This window comes from Dermacentor silvarum, unplaced genomic scaffold (assembly GCF_013339745.2).
Source record: "Dermacentor silvarum isolate Dsil-2018 unplaced genomic scaffold, BIME_Dsil_1.4 Seq798, whole genome shotgun sequence".
Lineage (NCBI taxonomy): Eukaryota > Metazoa > Arthropoda > Arachnida > Ixodida > Ixodidae > Dermacentor > Dermacentor silvarum.
In genome coordinates this window covers 1,399-21,987 of record NW_023606795.1, presented here as the reverse complement: position 1 = coordinate 21,987, position 20,589 = coordinate 1,399, and the positions used below count along the sequence as shown (strand labels likewise).

Genomic DNA, 20,589 nt, shown 5'->3' with positions numbered 1-20,589 from the left:
AAAGGTGTTAGGGTGTTAGTCCTCATTAACACCCATTTTCATAGGTGTTGAAAGGGTGTACACCCTTTATTTCTACAGTATAGGGAAGGCAGGCTCAGCTGTACATACCTTGAATTATGACTATATGGAGCGATCCAGGCATAACTCGTGTGTGCCAGAAGGTTCAAGTTCAGCTACCAAGCACGGCGTCCGATAGCCAAGCTTGAAGTTTCGATAGGCGTACACAACATTTATACGTGTGGATGACAATAAATATTAGTAATTCAGGGCCAAACCTGTCTTCACTGCACAAATGCAACCTAGCAAACTATAACTTCTGAGCGTGTATATCTACATCAATGATTATTACGCTTTACATATCCATATAAAATGTAATACGAACCAGCAAGACATATATGAAACTGCATTTTCAAGGAAAGTAAATATATTTATTCCATGCTAGAATACATAACTACATAATACATACATAACAACCCAAAATGTGCAATCACCAAATACATTTGTAAGTACATGAAAATTTACATTTCCTACAAAAATGTTTTTTTAAATATAACTGATCAAATCTGTCTATATACAGGGTGTTTCAGTTAACTTGGGACAAACTTTAAAAATATGCAAATGCTCCGTAGGTGGACAGAACTAAAGTAATATTGTTTGCCGTCGCTTGGGGATACTCAGACTATATTTTGTACTCCGCCTAATTAGACTTAATTATTTATTCAACTTCTCAACTATTATAATTAGATGACAAGTGTCAATTAGAAGATTGTATAGAGCAACATGAGAAACTCCCGATACAGCTTTCTGTTGCTCAATACGTGCAACACAAAAGTGTTTTTCCGAGCGTGAAAGATGCCCGCGAATACACATAAAGTGCCTCGAGCGGCCAGTCGGACGAAAATTTTGCGTATATTCACGGGCTTCTTTCACGCTCAGAAAAACCATTTTATGTTGCACATATTGAGCAACAGAAAGCTGTATTGGGAGGTTTTCATGTTGCTCTACAATTTACTCATTGACACTTTTCATCTAATTATAATTGAGAAGTTGAATAAATAATTAGGTCTAATCGAATTAGGCCGAGTACAACAAATAGTCTGAGTATCTCCAAGCGACGGCGAACAACATTACCTTGGTTCTGTCCAGCTACGTAGCATTTGCATTTATTTAATGTTTAGCATAAGTTAACTGAAACAACCTGTATATATGGTAACCCTAAAACAGCCTGTTTGGTGCCACTTAAAGAAATAAATTTTCAATATTAAATTTCAGGTACAAAAATTCTAGTTTTGGTGGCCTTGAAAAAAATATATATATTGCAAAGGTCAATTAGGGAAGTAGAGCACGCACACAAGAAACACACCCTCTTATTTTGTACACCAATGTCATGGCAAATCATTGTGAAAAGCTGATTTGGAAAGTCGATATAAAGCTTGACTGGCGCACATTTTTGATATACTGAAACACCGTATGTTTCACACATGAACTTGCTTTAAATAAGGTTTGATCCAGGAGCATCAAGATGAATTTTCGCTCCTCAACAAGATTCCTTGAGCAAGAAAATTTTTTCTCACCTAAATCATTTTTTTCCAAATGTAAATAGAGTTCTCTGAGCTAAAAATGCTGTGTAGCAGATTTTCCGATTACAATTATGGTTTCCTTAAATTTTGTAATGCGAAGGCAATGCATGGTCTGTTATAAAATATGTTGCTTGAAAATGTTTTTTTTTCTACTGCAAGACAGCCTAAATATGCCAGATTTATTACTGTTTAGGTGCGAAGTGCCGTATCAATGGCGGCCTTATAAAAACAAACCACTGTTCATTAAGGTACTCTACTGGCCACATGCGGATGATACATTGCCAATTTCTAAATTATTTGTACTTGGTGCGATAATGGAAGATTAGGGCTTGTACATAAATGAGCAAATAATGTTTATTAAATCAGCCATACTCTGGTTATTGAATGAAGCTTCAAATGTGAGTTCACATTTTTTAAACACAGGCCATCATGCATCAGCCAGTAATGCATAAATAAATGTTAAACATCATGCTTAATATTTTCCAACAAGAAATGATTGTATCAAACAGTATAAAAGTATTAAACAGCATATATTAGTTGCTTCAAATTAGAATAATGTGTATACATTTGAGCTGCAAAATCTTAATCTATGCAGGAAATCACCTTTAGCTTTCATAAAAGCGAGAATACTGTTCACGGTTAACCACAAGGAACAGGGACTCCATTGTCTGAGCATCTTGACCATAAGTGCAGGAGATGGCTGTGCTGGAATCCTGCTTCCTGCATTAGCAAAATAACAGAATCATGAGAGTTGACTCTACATTTCATTACGATCCTATACACTGCGGGGAATTTGATAAGGCAACAAGCTTCTGAAAACAACACCCCTAATTATTGTGACCGAACACAAGGCACAGCTCAATTGGGCAAAAGTTCCAGTTTTCAAATTTAGAAACCGCGATCACTAAGTCATCGTGAATACAAAATGGCATAGAAGCAAAAATGAATATACAGTAGCCTTTTCACTATGGAAAATAAGAGAATAAAATGTAGACTCTACCAACGACATCTCTTAGCAATGGGCATTTCTCCAGGAGCATGGATGTGACCGCAATATAAAACTCACAATATAAAATCTGTAATGTAGTTGTGCATTACACTTCAGAAGCACTGCAGCAGAAGACTTCATGGGAGAACACACAATAAGACTGCTGTGCTCAAGGAATGAGAATTGTTTTGAATGCAACATTTATACACTCCGAGACGAAGAGCACTATTGTACAGAGAGAGTGCACAACAGACGAAAATGACGAAACCCCCAACTGCATTCTCACCTGCCCTGCATTACAGTAGCAAGCAGTACTTGCATCTAGCTCAACAATGTCCAACTCTCCACTGTAGTCTATAAGGCCTTTTCTGTATACATAGTTATTTATTTATTGTTGTATATTTCTTTACTGACTGAGTAAGAATCAGTGTTTCAGCACATTTCCCTGGAAAATATAGAACGTCCTGCCAACTATTTTTTGCCCTTGTTAGCTAGGCAATATGCTGACAAGTACTATTCCCTTATTTATACTTACAATCCTTCCTGATGCTCCGAATTTCTACTTCGTGCTCTGAACTGTGACGTACGTCCTTCTACTCAGTTTATGTTGGCTTCCTACAATTTACGTGGTCCTTCATATTGTAGCTGCTCAACTAGAGCCTAAAATTTCCTGCTGTCTCCTAAAAGCACCATCTTTATTGGACAACATATCCTACATTTCCCCCTCACTGTGGGGGAGTTTATGTAAGTGCTGACCTATTTACTAGACCGCAGTGCCACAACTATTTCTCATCCTGTGTTGCCACTACATGCATGAGTCACAATGGCTGCAAATTGGCTCCCTGCCCCACCCTCTCCGATTCCAGGTCACTCTCTCTCCTAAATGAACCTGGAGAATATCCAAAAGCATTGCATCCACGTGAAAAGTGCTCCTGTTAATCTTTTTTTTTTCTCTTCTCCTGTAACGACTGTGTTAAATCAAACATGCTAGCGAATTTCATGAGCAGCTCAGTAAACGAAATAGGCACATGGTTTGCTGAAAAGAGGTTTTCAACCACCATAAGAAGCCACGGTTTCTTGCAATTTCATCAATTCCCTTGCAGTCTTGATAGCAATCTAGCACATTTTTATTTTGATACTGTTTTCAAAACAATAACAGCCGAAATTTTGAGGTTGTGATAATTATGTGATAATTAAAAGTAGAGGAGTTTGACGCAATGAGCAAATAAGAATTGCATTGCAGAGGGTAAACAAATACTCTTTTCCCGCAAATAAATTGGTAGGAGGAGGGTAACTTGAAATGAGCGCTGAATGCACAATACAGAATATGATGCTGAAATGCTCCAATCTCTGAATATCCTTGCACAAAAGAAAAACTTCATTATGAAAGACAATGATGAAATTGCAAGTATATACTTCATAGTCGTCATATCTGCAATGTGCACTGTGCCATCGGCAATATCTAAAAACTGCATACACACAACTGCACAAAATATGAACCTAAGGCTATCAAAGGAGCCTCACAGTATTAAATGGAAACTTGTTTCAGAATATTCGACTACATGCCTATATCTACTTACAATGTTGTCTTGTCTGAAGGCAAACATAAGTGGCTTGCCCCTGATGGGTTTCTGATGGAGAGCACAAAGGCTGCGAATTGTGAGGCTGTCATCTGGATGACCTGCAAGAAATGACATTTTTAGTTCCACATTAAAAAATGCTACCAGAACGAGAGACAAGATCACTGGCAATAAAGGTGATTTTGGTTGGCAAGAGAAAAATCAAAGTATGGACTTGGTACAGCTTACTGAGAAAAAAAAAGCCTCATACCACAGATGTAGTGAAAGTTCATTGCATTGAAATTTCCACACACATATACGTTTGCCTGCTCATACACTGTTGCCAGTGCTGTGCCAGCGGTATTTCTATTGTTTAATATTTCTTTTAGTGCTCACTAAGTTTATTACCAGCTATGAAAGCGGCTAAGTTGAATGTAATGAGTAATCTTAGTGCCACATTGCAAATATATACTCGATCACACTAGTGACTTGGGCTACTATGTTGGCTATAAATAGTGTGAATGAAGCAAATTTGCATTAATTATTGTTTCCTTGCCTTTTCTGGCCAAACAGCACCAGAGAGTTGCACAATTCAGTGGCAAATCCTGTGGTAAATGCAAGAGGAATGCGTTAGAATGTCGCAACTCCTTGCAGGTCTCAAATCCATTATTTAAACCATGTTCACCACATTTGCAAAGTGTTGTCCAACAAGTCACTTCACACAAGTCCTGCCCTTTCGAGGAGCGAAGTCTTACACACCCACACGCACACCTGCACCACATTACTCGCTTTCAACAATTTACACACACACATACGCTTTTTTTTACACTTTGACACTCCTACTGAGAAAGCATTAAAATAATTTATTGGACTCACTGCAACCTTCTCAATTAACCCTACAGCTCAATCAAACACATTCTCGAGTCCGAGGGCATGCCTTATATATTCCATTTTTACGAATTATAATTGGGCTATAGAGGTCAATTTTCGAAGGGCATGAGAACCACCCCAGAGAGACCTAAATCTTAGCACTTCATATGTTCAGTAAAAGCTGCTTAAACCAATTGCTATATGCGGAATATCGCAAATAACCAGCTATTCACAATTTAAGCAGTTGTCTCCTTGAATTCGGGAGTGTTACGTGTCAAAACGACAATTTGATTAATTAGACGAATATCGAGCAAGTATGTCGGAGCGCGTCAGAAAGCGTGCCAAACGCTTGCAAAAGCAGTCGCGGTTGGAAGGATTCTTTACGGGGCACCCGTGTACGAATTCTCTGAACGAGACCTTGGCGACATCGAAAAGTTACACAGGGCCACCCTCCGTACTATCACTGGGCTACCGAAGCAAACGAGGAACGAGGACCTGCTCAAGCTGGTAGCGATTCTACCCATACGGGACATAATCAATGAAGCACGAATTCGAATGCGATCCCGGTTGGAAAACACGACTCAGGGAAAACAGATCATCGCATGGGATAAACAAGTCCATGCGAAGCCAGAGCCCGCGGAAGCGACCATAACGCCACCATGGGAAGCACCACTGGGCATACGGAGACCACAACGCCCTATCGCCAGACGAAACGCGGAAGCTAGACAAATATTTGAAAAGAGATTAGAACTAAGAACGCCGCAGCACACCATTGACATCTACACGGACGCTGCAATCAAAAACGACATGGCAAGCATGGCCTGGGTTAGCACATCTGCACCCCAACACAATGGCTATCACACATGTCAGCTTCCCGGGGGTGCAACCTTGGACGCAGAACTCTTAGCTATATGGGGAGCGGTCAACACCATTCCCATTGACATGGGAGACATTGTAGAGCAGAATGTGCGAAATAATTATCGGATCCTAACTGACTCGTACGAAGCGGTGGCCGAATTAACGGTGCCTACGACAGATGATGCTGTGGCCAACGACACCAGAAAAATGCTGAAGAGAATACAGGACAACGGGACAAATGTTGAAATCATATGGACACCTGGGCACACCGGCACGGATGGGGGAAACGCAGCCGCTCACGCAGTTGCCGCGCAAGCGAGTGGGCTTGATTACACGTACAGCTCCCCACACTCCATTTCCTCGCCAAACCCCGCTGACCAAAATCCATACCTAAAGATATTGGCCGAAGGCTCTCCTAGCAGAGCACTGATGCATTACATTCGCACTAAAATAAAAGCAGATAGTAAACGGAGACTATTAGAAGCTACACCAGTACATGTGTTTGACAACGGCGGCCTTACTCGCACGGAAGAGGTTTTTTTGAACAAGGTTATGGCCAATGCTGCATACCCACCACACATACTTGAGAAATGGCACCAAACCAGACAAGCTACGACTGCGAACACTTATACCCAATGCACACATTGTCAGGAGTCATGCAGAGCAGACTTGCAACACCTCATTTGGAAGTGTGCAGCTTTTTCACAAGGGAGATCCAATATTCAACATTTACTGCACGAAGACATTAGAACGCTAGGAATTGAAATACAGACTAACCCTGAAACACAGAAAGCCATTGCGACATATGGCAGACAAAGTGGCTTGTTTCGAGTAGTGTAGAAGGGGTCGACTAGCCCGTGCGAGAGCGGCGGAAGTGAACATGCACCTGAGTCTGCATAAAGCGGGAGATCAAAGACTGAGATGAAGATGTGCCCCAGGCAACAATCCGGGAACCCACATTCCTTTCCCACCTAATCCCCAACAGCGGCCTAGAGCCGTCCCCTTCAATAAAATAAAGGCTTTATTCATTAAGGAGCACGGGATAGCGGGTGACTCCGGATTGATCCTGATCCCTATGGGTTTTTCAACGTGCCCCCAATGCACGGGACACTGGCGTTTTTGCATTTGTAGGCAAAACATTTTTTGTGCGGGCGAAAAGGGCGGCAGCATTTCGCCCGCCGCCGCCTCATAAGCAGTTGCCTACTTCAAGGAAATGTGGGCTAACCGAAGGTACACGTTTCACGATCGAAATTAGTGTAATCGTGAAACACACTTTCCGGATTTCTGATTCATGTATTTATGCTGTTGATGAAACGTTTATTTCACAATAACAATCAAGGAACTGGATTCATCAGGGTAGAGGGGGGAAAAAGGAGGAAACTTACACCTTCCACTGGTCCTCCGGCGCCTCCATATATTCCAGAGTGGCTCGACACCAAACTCGGTTTTCAGGGCGGAGACAGCCGCTGCACCAATTTTGAAGGTTTATTGCGTGTAAAACTACCGACTTTATTCAATACACACACACACACACACACAAGCACGCGCGCGCACGCACATACATAGCACTCACAAAACACGCACGCACGCACGCACGCACGCGCAAGCACATAGAGACCCGCATACAAGCACGCGCACTCGCAAAGCGCTCACAAAACACGTACGCGCGCGCGCACGCACACACGCTAAGTACTCACAAAACACGCACGAACGCACGCACGCGCAAGCACATAGAGACCCACATACAAGCACGCGCGCACAAGCAAAACGCTCGCAGAGCAGCAACGCGCGCGCGCGCACGCACACATGCAAAGCCCTCACACAACAGGCACGCGCGCACATACAAAGCGCTCACAAAACACCCACGAACGCACGCACGCGCAAGCACATAGAGACCCGCATACAAGCACGCGCGCGCGCGCATTCACACATACAAAACATTCAAAAAACATGCACGAACGCACGTACACAGCGCTCAGAAAAATGCACGGACGCACGCACGCACACGTAAAGCGCTTACAAAACACGTACGCGCGCGCTAACACACACCACACACACACACAAACGGAGAGAGAAAGATAGCCCAAAACACGCTGAAGAAGGAGTCCGGCAAGCAGCAGCAGCAGCAGTACGCGGGCGCGCGAGGGAGAGCCAATATTGCGCCGGTACTTTCGAAAGGCGAAGCCAGTCGTCACTTCTTCTACTCGACACAAATACGAACGACCATGTTATTAGCCGCGCTGAACTCGCAAGAACCCCACATTTCCGATAGTTCAAGCGCTGAGAAACAAAGCGGCGATTATGCAAGCGCACCACGCCCGACGTGGCCACAGAAACGTTAGTCACACATACTTGCTAGTCACACGGGGGCAATCGAGGTAGCCATCTTGCCGTAGTACTGCGTGCAACTGCTTTTGCGCTTACATTAGTGAAATATGCTATCGGATCACAATGAGATACTTCTACAGCCAACAATAACACGTAATCAAATAAAGAAACACCAAATGAACGGACACTTGCCTGAAACTTTCCATACTGACAGTAGTATACCGACCGCCGACACCGGGCACGTTGCAACTGCTCGTATCTGCTTCCGTGGATCCATCTTCCAGCGCGTGCCAAGGCTTTAAGTTGAGGTGGGGCACGATTAATACATAACGCACAGACTACGTCTCTGATTAGATCGCACATAAAACCAATCACACGTTTAAAATTATTTCCCAGAGCGCGAGACGCGGACACAAGACAAAAAGAGACAACGCATCTTTTGAAGCAAGAGTCGATGAGGTGACGTAGCAGCTTCCGCCTTCCCACCCTGCCGCGCGCCGGGTTGTCTAGGCAACGGTAAAGCGTCGTAGCGTCAGTTCCGGTCGCTTTTCAGTCGGGAGGTTGCAGCCGCGTAAATCGCGCTGCGCCGAACTCAGTCGAACTATAAAAATTATCTGCCGTTGCCCCTTTATTCTCACAGCTTTGCTTGTTGGCGTGGCCGCGTGCTTGCTGCCACTTCGTTGTGGTCTCTAGCTGTACCGGTGAGCTGGGAGTGGCGAATACGTTTCGTGTCGAGCGTTACGTTTTTTTTTTGTTTTTTTTTTGTTTTTTTTTACGATGTCTGGGCTGCATGACTTTGAGTGCATCGCAGAAATCTTGACCGTGAGTGAGTCGGTCAGCGCGCTTCTACAGGTACGATCAAAATACCAGCTGCGTCCGATCAAGGAGACCATGCCAGGTCACAGCATAAAGTTTCAGCGAGATCGTGGCTCGATAAGAGCGCTACATTATTGGTCGTGCCACGTGTGAGGCGCAAGCATTCACATCACTCGTGGCGTCTGCCAAAGGAGTGACAGTTGTGCTCTTCCGCAGTACATGTTTCGGTTTTCCATATTTCCATAGTCCGGAATTCATTACACTGAAGCAATTAGCGGCATCAGTTCTTGGCATTCAAAGAACCATTTATGAACTATATCGATGATGGGCTTGAATTACGTAAGCAGGATTGTCTGACTTGGTTGGTTGACAAGTGAATTAGCCAAATTTTTATGCCTGCGTGTCTAATTACTACCTTGAATCGCTTAAAAAGACATCTCACCGGGGTTCGCAACTTTTTGTTGGGCTGTTAAGGGCTCCGCTAAATTCCTGCAAAATTTTGCGAGTTGCTTGCGCGTTTTCATTCAATTACTGCAGTTTGTATTAAAAGTGTCTAATTGCACTGTAGTATCACAGTGAGGACTAAATCTAATGATATTTCATGAAATTGCAAGTGAATGTGTCTACTTTTCAAGGTAATACGTTCTGGAGTGCCCGTCATGCCAGTAACATCAGTATCTTAGAAAAAAATAACATACATAGACAGATGGATCATTGCGCGGACGTATGCGCGTTCTTATGGCCAGATTTATGCATGCATCCTTGTGTTCAACACCCTTCAGACGTCGATTTAACACCCTTCTTTGAGCAACTTCACACCTTATGTGCCGTATACACCCATATGATAGGGTGTTTTTAACAAAATGGGTGCTAAAAGGGTGTGCACGGGGGTGTAAATGCGGAAAACACCCTTCTTAACACCCTTAAGGGTGTGAAAATGTTTAGTGTGTAGTGCCCCATACTAATATACAATACGAAAGCCTAGAATAAAATAATGAATAATATAGCACTCTCTTTAACCAAACAGGTATAATGTCACTTATTTTAAAGAAACAACCTGTAATTTTGCTAAGCTCTGCTGTAAGGTTAATAACATGGGTATTCCAGGATAGGTCCTCTCTAAACCACACCCCAAGAAACTTGTGAGCTTGTACCTGTTCCAGTTTAGCCCCACGGAACATAACTGTAATTTTATATTGACGCGGTTTGTTAATTGGTGCAAACAATATGTACTTAGTTTTGTTGACATTTAACTGTAACTTATTGATGTGTAACCAATTTGATAGCCGATCTAAATACGTATTAACTGAACTTTGCAATTCTGCTATCGATCTGTCTGCAAAAAACACATTAGTATCATCGGCGTACATTATTAATTTTTGGGAAAGTGGTATTAGAGCAAGATCATTAATATATAGGTTAAACAGTAGTGGACCTAATATGGACCCCTGGGGGACACCATTTTGAATTTTTAGTTTCGGTGACATTACTTTATTGACTGAAACATATTGGTATCTATTTGTAAGGTAGCTTTGGAATAATTTTAATGCAATACCGCGTATTCCATAATCATGTAGCTTATCTAAAAGCACGTTATGATTCACCGAGTCAAACGCTTTCCTTAAATCTATGAATAGCCCGATAGTGTATAGCTTCTGTTCAAAGTTTTCTATGATTTGATGTTTAGCATTCAGTAGTGCCTGCTCACAAGATCTTCCTTTCCGAAAACCATACTGCGCGTCACACATAATATTGTATTTTTTCATGAAACCTTCAATGCGGATATTTATGACTGTTTCAAAAACCTTTGATAATACAGGAAGTACTGAAATAGGTCGATAATTATTGGGACTGTGATCTGTACCTCCTTTGTGTATTGGGCATACTCTAGCTACTTTAAGTGCATCAGGGAATATACCGGATTCAAACATTGAGTTAGCAATGTAAGCTATGGGGATAGAAATTATGTCTGCTACATGTTTAACCGGAACTGAAAGGATATCATCAATACCAGAAGCGGTATCGTTTTTTAGATTACCGATTATGCTGACAACTTCATTCATTGTTGTAGGCGAGAAAACAAGTGAATTCAGAAGTCCCTTTCTTTCCGTGTTCGCAGTGTTTGATAGATTAGTAGGTAGTATATATTCTCCACTACGTATAAATTGAGCATTTAGGGCTGTAGCAGCTTCTTCATCACTTAGAGTACCCTGAGCTGTCGTTACATTTATGGTGTTACTAGCTTTTTTCCTATTAGTTATATCATTAACAGCCTGCCAGACCTTCCTTGAATTATCTGAAATCCGAGTAAATAAATTTTCATAATACTGTAGTTTTGCACGTTTTAAATCAGTATTTAGCTTATTTCGATATTCTTTAAACTGAGCAAGTTTAGTCAGATCTCTACTTTTAACGAAGGTGTGGTATAATTTGTTTTTAGTCTTGATTCTACTCAATAGCAAACCAGTAACCCACGGTTTTCTATTCTTGTTTTTACGATTCCTACTGCATTTAAGAGGAAAAGCCAGGTTGTAGCAATGTTTAAAGCTGTCATGAAAATAATTGTACGCTTTGTTTGGGTCCGAAGTTGTCATCACCAATTCCCAGTTTACTTTTTCAATATGCGAGCGGAACGTTTCCAGTGACTTTGAATTGACGCTCCGAACACAGCTTTGGGAACATCTAGAGGGAACAGTCACGTCTATCCTGCCTACTTCTGGTTATATCACCGCGGCTATATTTAGAACTTTTTGTGTTTTAACATACTAGACGAAACAGACATTCCAAACAGCAGACTTTGTCCATTTGCTTTTCCCTTGGGATAATCAATGGTGTCCGACACGTGCATTGGAAATAACCCTCACAAAATTGCGATGCCGTATTCCATCAATTTTGACAGGTCTGGTCTGGTGCTGCCCCCTCTATGCCATATCTCCAAAGAACCTGAAATCACTGATCATATTTTGTGAAGCTGCCGTCGATTTACAACCCAGAGAAAAAAAAGTACTTCGAAATTTCTTTTAAAAGTTAGGCATTGCTGTAAAAACTGAAAATATTCTCTCCTTTGAGGCATCTATATTAGGTTTTAGCCACAAAACGTATGCATGGCCATGTGCGAGTTCCTTTGTGACACAATGAGAATATCTGGTCAACTTACTTATTTTGTAAGTTGATATTTCGCAAAATTGAAATGGAAATTCATGAACATTTATAACCTTCAAAATTGCTACACTTTAATAACGCATACGAAAATGTCACTTACAGTAGTTTGTCTACTTTAATACCTTGTACAATTGCAATTTTACCTTAACATGTACTTTTTCTATCAAGTATTGTCTCCCCCCCCCATGCCCCCGTAGTGGGTACGCGCCATAATATTGGAGGCAAGCAAGCAAGCAAATGTGCTCGTCATCGCTGACATGCATTCAATCATCGGAGGCCACCAGCCTGAGTCTTTGGGCTATGTAGCCACCTCCTCCTTGGCGGCAACGCTGTTGAGTGCGTGGTCAGGCTCATTCTGCATGGGCGTCGCATTGGGATACGCTTCGCCAGCGGCCGCCAGCCTGGCGGCCACCACGGGCGAGAGCGCCGATTCATTCCGGCGCCTGGCGAGATCCGTCTGGTGAGTGGTGGCGGAATCTGGCCACGAGATTCTTGTCGATTTCATAGCAAAGGCCTCGAATCTGGCAGTCTTGATGCCCTGAGGTAGTATACGAGGTGTTGTTGCCCACTTGTCTGCCCCTAAGTCTACGTTCTACTTGATGCCTGCGACTGAACGGACGTTCTATATCGGCCACTATGAGTGTGAGCGGCGTCGTGTAACACTTCCAGGGCAAGACCTAGTACACATACATCAATGCACAAGAATGTGGACGGGGAGACAGGGGTCGTCATAGCTGAAATAGCAGAGCATGATATGTGAGGTATCGTTGATGAGGGTTCGGCTCCCACGGACGCCATGCTGTCTTTTCGTTGACTTTCATTTCCGTTTTCATCATTTCCACATTTCAACTAAACGAACGATTAATTTTCACTACACTTTATGGAACGTTTGCACCCTTTGGGCCTTTCCTTGTTTTTAACGCTGCGCGCCCTGTATTTCAATGTCACGAACAGCATGCAGGTTATCAGCGTGACTAATCAGCCTAGGAAAGATGCGAGCGCACAGTTTTCAAGGAAGGAAGCGCTAGCAAGACAGATAACCTACAAAGGATAACCTGCAAAGAGTCCACTTGTCCAAACGTTGGCTCCTACTTTCACCTTGTTCTCGTTTTGCTCATCGTCTTGAATTTCGATCTCCCGCCTTCCCCGTGTTTTCCATGTATAAAGTCCAAGTGCGATAAGATCGCGGCCGCGTACCCAGTGCTGTACGTGCGAGTGAAAGCGTGCGAGTTTCAGCCGAGAAGGATGATGGTTTGATGTGGGGGCGTCTTCACGCGCGTGTAAGGCATGAAGGCGGGCGTTAGGAACGGCGGGGGGGGGGGGGGGGGTAGATTCACGCGCAACCTAGGCATGGTTGATTAATTTGTTATTCGATTAACGATTAATCGCTCATCGTTTCAGCCTTTAATCGATTAATCGCTTTCTATGCAGGGTTTGTCATCGATTAATTGAAATTTTTGCCGGGCACTTTCAAGAAGGCTGAAACGCAGTTATCCGCTTTTGTAGGGCCCTATTTTAATATTTGAGAGGTGGAACCAAGTTTGAAACACAAGTGTATAAACATTTGATGAGGTAATCGTTATTTTGTTAAAGACTAACTATAGTTGGCACTAGTGGCTTTTGACAAGATGAACAATATATGTTATAAAATGGCACTTAGTCCAGAATGAAAAAAAATCGTCCCATACAAAAATACTTCCTTACTTTCTTTAGAACTCTTACCAACTTTCTATCAACTTTAGTAACACTCTATGTACTTTTACTTTCTATTAACACATGTTACGAGAAAGTTGGTAGGATCTGTCTTTACTTCGGTTTGAAGAAAGTTTGTTTAAAGAAAATTGTTAGGCTCTGTTTTAACTTTCGTTTGTAGGAAGTTTGTTCAAAGAAAGTTTACAACAAGTTGGTAGGCTCTGTTTTTACTTCGGTTGAAAGAAAGTTTCTTTAAAGAAAGTTTTAAAAAAGTTGGTAGGCTGTGTTTTAACTTTTGTTTGTACGAAGTTTGTTCAAAGAAAGTTTAAAAAAAGTTAGTAGGCTCTGTTTTTATTTTCGTTTGAAGAAAGCTTGTTTAAAGCAACATTAAATAAAGTTGATAGGCTCCGTTCTTGTTTTCACTTGAAGCAAGTTCGTTTGAAGAAAGTTTAAAGGAAGTTTAAGGAAAGTTGGTAGGCTCTGTCTTTACTTTTGTGTAAAGAAAATTATAACAACTGTATTTGTTTCATTCATTTGCTCATTTAACACCGCAATAAAGAAGCATAACATGCAATATCGGTAATACAATAATTAGTACGAATAAACTAAGTGTCATACTGACAATTGCTTCCTGCAGTTTAAGAGAAAGCGAGGAGACAGAATAATTTTTGTTATTATGTGTGCATATATAATTAGCAGAAGCTAAGGTAAAATGTCTTAGCCTGTCCCATTGAAATTGTATATAACGCTTTCCTACTTCAAAAAAAAAGTTGTTCTACACTGACTGGTACTCGAACCCGGGACTTAGATCTGCGTGTGAGGCAGAGACGGTACCACTACTCCCATATTACAGTAGCACTAGCAGGAACTATACAATGCCTAGACTTTCTGACATGTCGTAAGACCATTTATTTGTTTTCACGACGCTTACCTTTTTTTCGGAATTCGGCTTCTTAAGAAACCTTTCCTTTACGATTTTATGCAAACTATACACAAAACTCTCGCAAATGCAGTACCTGCGGTCACTGTTAAAAGAGCCTTTCTTTTCAAAACTGCGGGTGATTGTTGTGTTGATATTGTCACGTAGTAGTGACGCTGAAGTCAACAGTCGTAAAACTGTGTATGACGAAACTAATTCTTTATTGGGCGAACCTGTGCCCACAAAAGCAAGCTACACTCGAAGCACAACGAATACGGCGAACACAGTCGGTGGTCGTCGAAATCTCATCAGCGGCGAAACGCGTCGGCTTTTATACCTGAGTCATCGAAGGTTCCAGATTAATCCCTGATGCCTGCGGGTCTTCCAGAAAGTTCTAGACAATTCGCGTCGGTTATACAATCAGATAACATAAGCGTCGGTGAAAACAGGCAACGGAAAGAAGCATCGATAACGTTCTAGAAGCTTCCGATGCAGGCGCGTCCTGCGCCGAGCGATAACGTTTAACACTTGTTAGCCGGTGGAAAGCGGCCACCGGTGAAAGATAAACATGTATACGTGTCAATATATTGGCGGGATTCGTACGGCAGCAAGGATTCTGTAAATGCTTGCTAAGGCACACAAGTGAATAATTTACGATTGTCAGTTTACTGAGTAGTCAGTTGTGTACTTGGCATGGCCGTATCTGTTTGTTTACACGTGCGTGCAAGCAGTACGCCTGTTGCACTTCAGCCGAAGCTTCAGCTGCAGTTGCACGCCAGCCATCGCCACGTTTTGTTACCTTATTCCTGACGATAAGAGGAAATATGGTCTCACCAATTCAAGATGAGGGCACATATTCTCGAAAACATTACACTTGGCGCCATAATTAACGTGTATGTGGGCGGTGATCACGGATATGTGCTCGGTAAGTGTCACATTATCCCGTAGACCGTCCGTCACTTCAAGCAGACGGAGCTGTACGGGCGGCGCGTGGATTGGTTTATGCTTTTGCTACGACTTCCCTTGAGTGATAAATGCGAATCTCGAAGGCTATGCTCCTGAAGCGATGCGAATCGGGGAGGCAGGTTCCTTTTTGTTAACCGCAGTGTGGCGCTGCTGCAGTGTTTTGTTCAATAAATCCAATCCAATCCAAGTTGCTGCAGTTTATGGACCACGTTGGCTGTGCGCGAGTGCTTGTTGCAGTGAGGCGGTAGTTGAATTTTATGTTAGAAGTGCCTAGGCAAAATGTGCTTCTTATCGTGTGCATTAACCATCGCACAACCTCTGAACTCGTGAAACACCGTGTGTTCGCCGTGTGTTTCGAGCGATACGCCAGTGTCAACAGTGTCTTACAGCGCCCGTCCGAGCTGCTTTTGTTACCGCCTGCCTGCGCTCTCTCGTGAAAAGCCTGGTACTGGGGCTTCATCACAGTGTATGGAAGAATTTGTTGTAGGTTATGCGTTCGTGGTGCTGTAGTTCATCGGCAGCTCTACAGTGTTTGCGCCCGAAAGAGAGTTGGTGCCACGGTACCTGTGGGACGAAGGAGTGTTTGCTGACTACGTCTTGAAAGGTAAGCAAGTTTGGCGCTTGTGCGCGTTGTTGTAGCTTATGGTTCATGTAATGAGCTTTGTGTAACTAGAGCAGAGCGCGTTCTGAGCGTAAGTTGTCCATGTTTCTGTGCACATTTAGTAAGCAATTTTACGAAAGCTTCTGTTGATGTTATCGCGTACTTGCATTTTCCTGTGAAGTATGCTACCCCGTCTGATTGCTCTGACTGAATGGGAACACAATTATGGAAACACTAAAAGGTACTGTTTGTTGGGTAGTTTCCCGGCAGAAAATTATTCCTTATATAAGCATTTCCGCGAGTACACTGCAGGTGTGTACACGTCGATGTGTCATGGGCTTCACGCGTTGGCACAGGATAGCTATGTGTGACGCTTGCGCACATATTAGCTTGTATGAAGACTTTTTTTTTTTGTATACAGTGCACTTTGAAGGCCCGCGTCGCGAGAACCTGTCTGTATTCTATATTGAACTATAGAACCTGTCGTGTTCTATATTGCGAGGCAGATATACGCCGATATTGCAGTGACGAGATTTCTTTTTAATCGAGACCTCTCAATCAGACGCTGGCTTTTACTATACATATTCATCTAAAGATCAGTATGCCAGCTCTTCCAGTCATAGGTAATGACTGTGCCTTGCAGTAATAAAGTAAGCGCTGCGATTTCGTGGCGATACTTTGCGCTGTATCCTACGTCATTCTTACCACCCACCGTGAACGGCCGGCTATTCCAGTTCATAACACGGGCGGCGCGTCGGTAAAACCTCTGACGAAGAGCGAGAAGGAATACCATCGCTATACAAACACGGCCTAGGGTTCAAAAGACTTTTCATGTGCTCAATATTTTTTTTTCATAATCCAATGCTCTTTTTGCTTTATTAAATATTTGAGTTTCGGTGATTTTCCTGGTAGTCTTATGTTTGCTGCATTCCAACATTGAATCGCACTTGTTACAACATAACCGTGTAACCTCCTGAGATATAATGGAGAGATTCGTACGAGACGCACATTAATGTAGCTGCTAGTGTGAGGCTCTTTGCAATTCAGTATTACACTGATATGACAGGTTTCTAGATTCACATTGCAATAAATTCATTGCAGTTGAAGGCTATGCGGATTCTGGAGGCATCCCACAGGAACCTGCAGCACTGCTGCAAGCTGGAGAGCACCACTATAAAGCACTTGATCTGCGCGCTTTTACAAAGGTGCGTACAAAACTGTCATTGCCTTGTGTGTTGTAGGATATGTTTCTGTAATATGCAATCATTTTACTGTGTGTGCCATTTTCATGATTTCTAGTGGCAAATCACTTGCATTTCACTTTTGGTCATCTGGAGGGCCCTCAGTTTAATGAACTTACCTTTAACTAGCCTCCTCTGAGCTAAATATAACTCTGACTTGAGTAACGGCATGATATACTCTGTACAGACTGTATATTAATCTAGTCAGATTGCCTTTTTAAGATAATCGTTGAGAAGCATGAGGTCTCGAGATGTGTATCTTTTTGTCATTTTTATTATGTAGTATTGTGAAGCTCACTTCTCACACTATTGTCTGTGCGCCTATATTGTTCCCTCTAATCGGTCACACTTATGTATTGCGTACCGTACTTCATCACCTAAAATTAGCATACAAACAGCAAGATTTTCGTCTTTATTAGGTAGCTGCTGAATCCCTAGCCACAGTATGAGAAGGTAATTCCTCAAGCATATAACAAACCAATAACCTTTTAATGTGACAAGTTCAATATGCACCCAAAGTGCAGGTTGGCTTCAAGCAGGAAGCTGGTCTCCTTTGTACTTTACAGAAATTTGAGGTGGTAACGCAAACTGATAATCACAACAATCCGCACAGTGCAGTATAGTTGCAAGCCACCACGACAGTGCAGCTGAACGCTGAGTGTTCGTTACATTGGCACTTTTTTTTGTGGGCAGTAGTTGCAAGCCACGACAGTGCAGTTGAACGCTGAGCGTTCGCCTTTACATTGGCTTTTTTTCAGCGTGTCTCTGCCCTTCTACAGTTGACATTGGATAAAGCTTGTTCTTTGCTGTCACTTATCTGAAATGCAAACAATCCTTTTTACTTTTTCTTTCATATTACTTGTCAGCTGCCTAATACACAAGCTTCCGGTGACATGGTAACAGTGCTGACTACTGCCCAGAACATGTGTGCATCTGTGGTTTGTGGTACCACATGCTCACTACCTCGGATTTACTGAGATGTCACAAGGAAGTTTGCTTCATGCTCAAGCTGCCCTGTACTTGGTGGAAATATTGAAATAGTCACTTTTTAATATAATAATTTGTTGTGGTTTTACCAAATTGAGTTTTCAAACTGTGAATAATGCACACTAGAGGGTCTATAAAAATGTTTTCTACCTCCTAAGACATGGTTTAGGCAAAAAGTGCATTACACATGTCATCCTATTATTGAGTTCGGCATATCTCGCTGAAGCCGTTCTAAAAACTTTGACTATCTTTACTGCAACTGATTTACAGCTACTTTATACAAGTGTACGATTCCTATATGTAACACATGCATATTATGTGCAGCAGTTTTGCTTCAGCAATGCTTCAGTTACATTTAGGGTGGCGTTCCAATACCCACAAGGACGTCGCCCAAAAAGAAGCTTTGCACCCCAGAGGTGTGAATGCCATTCTAAGTATGTGTGGCAAGGCAGTCAGTTGAAATCTTCGTTTTGATTGTGGGTCATTCGAAGTCAAATTCTTGTGGATGACTGCATCATGCTATTCGACCAGATACAATTCATAAGGCTAACTATTATTCCATTTTCCTCCTTTAGGCTTGCAGCAAGAGGGATATCAAGAACACGGGAGATATCCAGACAGCATTATAGTCACTGCTTGCTTGTGGCTTCTTAGGGCGTGTATGAAAGGGTTGGAAAATAAACATCAGTGTTTGAAAAGATTGGTGTGTTTTGCTAACAGGTACATACTTTTATATGTTCAAGGTTGCATCAGAGCACTACCAGACAATTTTTAAAAAATGCTGGAAAAAGTCGATAAATGTCACCAGGATGTTTCTAGGGCGAGCAACAGAAAGTTGGAAAGAAGCTACAAGAATGTTTCTAGAGCAAGCAACAGAAAGTTGAGAGAACGTTACAAGGATGTTTCTAGGGGGACAGCAAAAAGTAGGAAAAAAGTTACTAGGACGTTTGTAGGTCAAGCAACATAAAGTTGGAAAAAAGTTACAAGGATGTTTCTAGGGCAGACAGCAAAAAGTAGGAAAAAAGTTACTAGGAAGTTTCTAGGTCATGCAACAGAAAGTTGGAAAAAAGTTACAAGGATGTTTCTAGGGCGAACGGCAAGAAGTAGGAAAAAAGTTGCTAGGATGTTTCTAAGAAGTAAAAAGATGCCCTGCTTTTAATGTTTGAAGGATGTTCATTCATCGTTTCAAAAAAGTTTGTAAATGAAATTTTAATTGAATATCGGTGGCCAATAGTCGACAGGATGTTGGTATGAAGTACTTAGGAAGTTTAAAAACGGTTTGAGAACTTTCAATAGACCGTTCGTAGGTTTTAGTAACATTTGTCTAAAAAAATTTTATTGAAAGTTACTAGAATTTTTTGTAAGGGGTCGGCCGTACCACTCCGTGAAGATGGTTAACTAGCGAAGCTGAAACGTGCGGCCCCGGTATTAATCACTGAGTTAATCCCTAAGGTTCATTAAAGTAATTCTCAATTATGAGGTTACACACACGTTCGGCTGCGACGGAGAGAACGTCACTGACGGTATGCCCACAGTTCGCCGTTGTCGCTTGCGTTCGATGTCTCGAGTTTGCTCGGCGGCGGGGTTAGCAGCATTCGCCCGCCACTGCCGCTTGCGATTCTTCGAAATCAAATTGCTTCAAAAATTAAATCTGTCCGTCACGTAAGAGAATGAATGGGTCATACCCCCTTAAGCAATGGCTCATAGCACTGTAAACGCGGCCTCCCCATTACGACGACAGAAGAGAAGTGAAATTCTACGCTGGAATGATTAGCGGCAACGCAGCTAGCTGTGGAAGCAGACGACGACGAAGAACGCGGGAGCAGTGGCATGAGTGCATGCCGAGCACGAGCATGAGCGCAACCCGAGGGGCGCCAACGAGCCAGCTGCGGAAGAAGACGACGATGCTCAAGCGAATGCTGATGATTATAGTTTTATGTACACAGGCGATTTCGCCTAGCCATATACGATTTCGCCTAGACATATAAAGATTTGCTATAAAAAGATGTGCCCTCTGTGGTG

At 42.4% G+C, this 20,589-nt stretch overlaps 2 long non-coding RNA genes across 2 annotated transcripts; one reads left to right on the top strand and one right to left on the bottom strand.

The window, feature by feature from the left end:
- Nucleotides 1-268: 268 nt before the first annotated feature.
- LOC125941984 (uncharacterized) lies at nucleotides 269-7,359 on the bottom strand. The gene is made up of 3 exons (XR_007464715.1): nucleotides 7,241-7,359; nucleotides 4,149-4,249; nucleotides 269-2,300 (listed from the first exon to the last, which is right to left on the bottom strand). It is a non-coding gene; the product is annotated as an uncharacterized LOC125941984 (long non-coding RNA).
- An 8,864-nt stretch (nucleotides 7,360-16,223) lies between these two features.
- On the top strand, nucleotides 16,224-19,235 carry LOC125941985 (uncharacterized). The gene is made up of 3 exons (XR_007464716.1): nucleotides 16,224-16,342; nucleotides 17,441-17,544; nucleotides 19,143-19,235. It is a non-coding gene; the product is annotated as an uncharacterized LOC125941985 (long non-coding RNA).
- The last annotated feature ends 1,354 nt before the right edge of the window (nucleotides 19,236-20,589 follow it).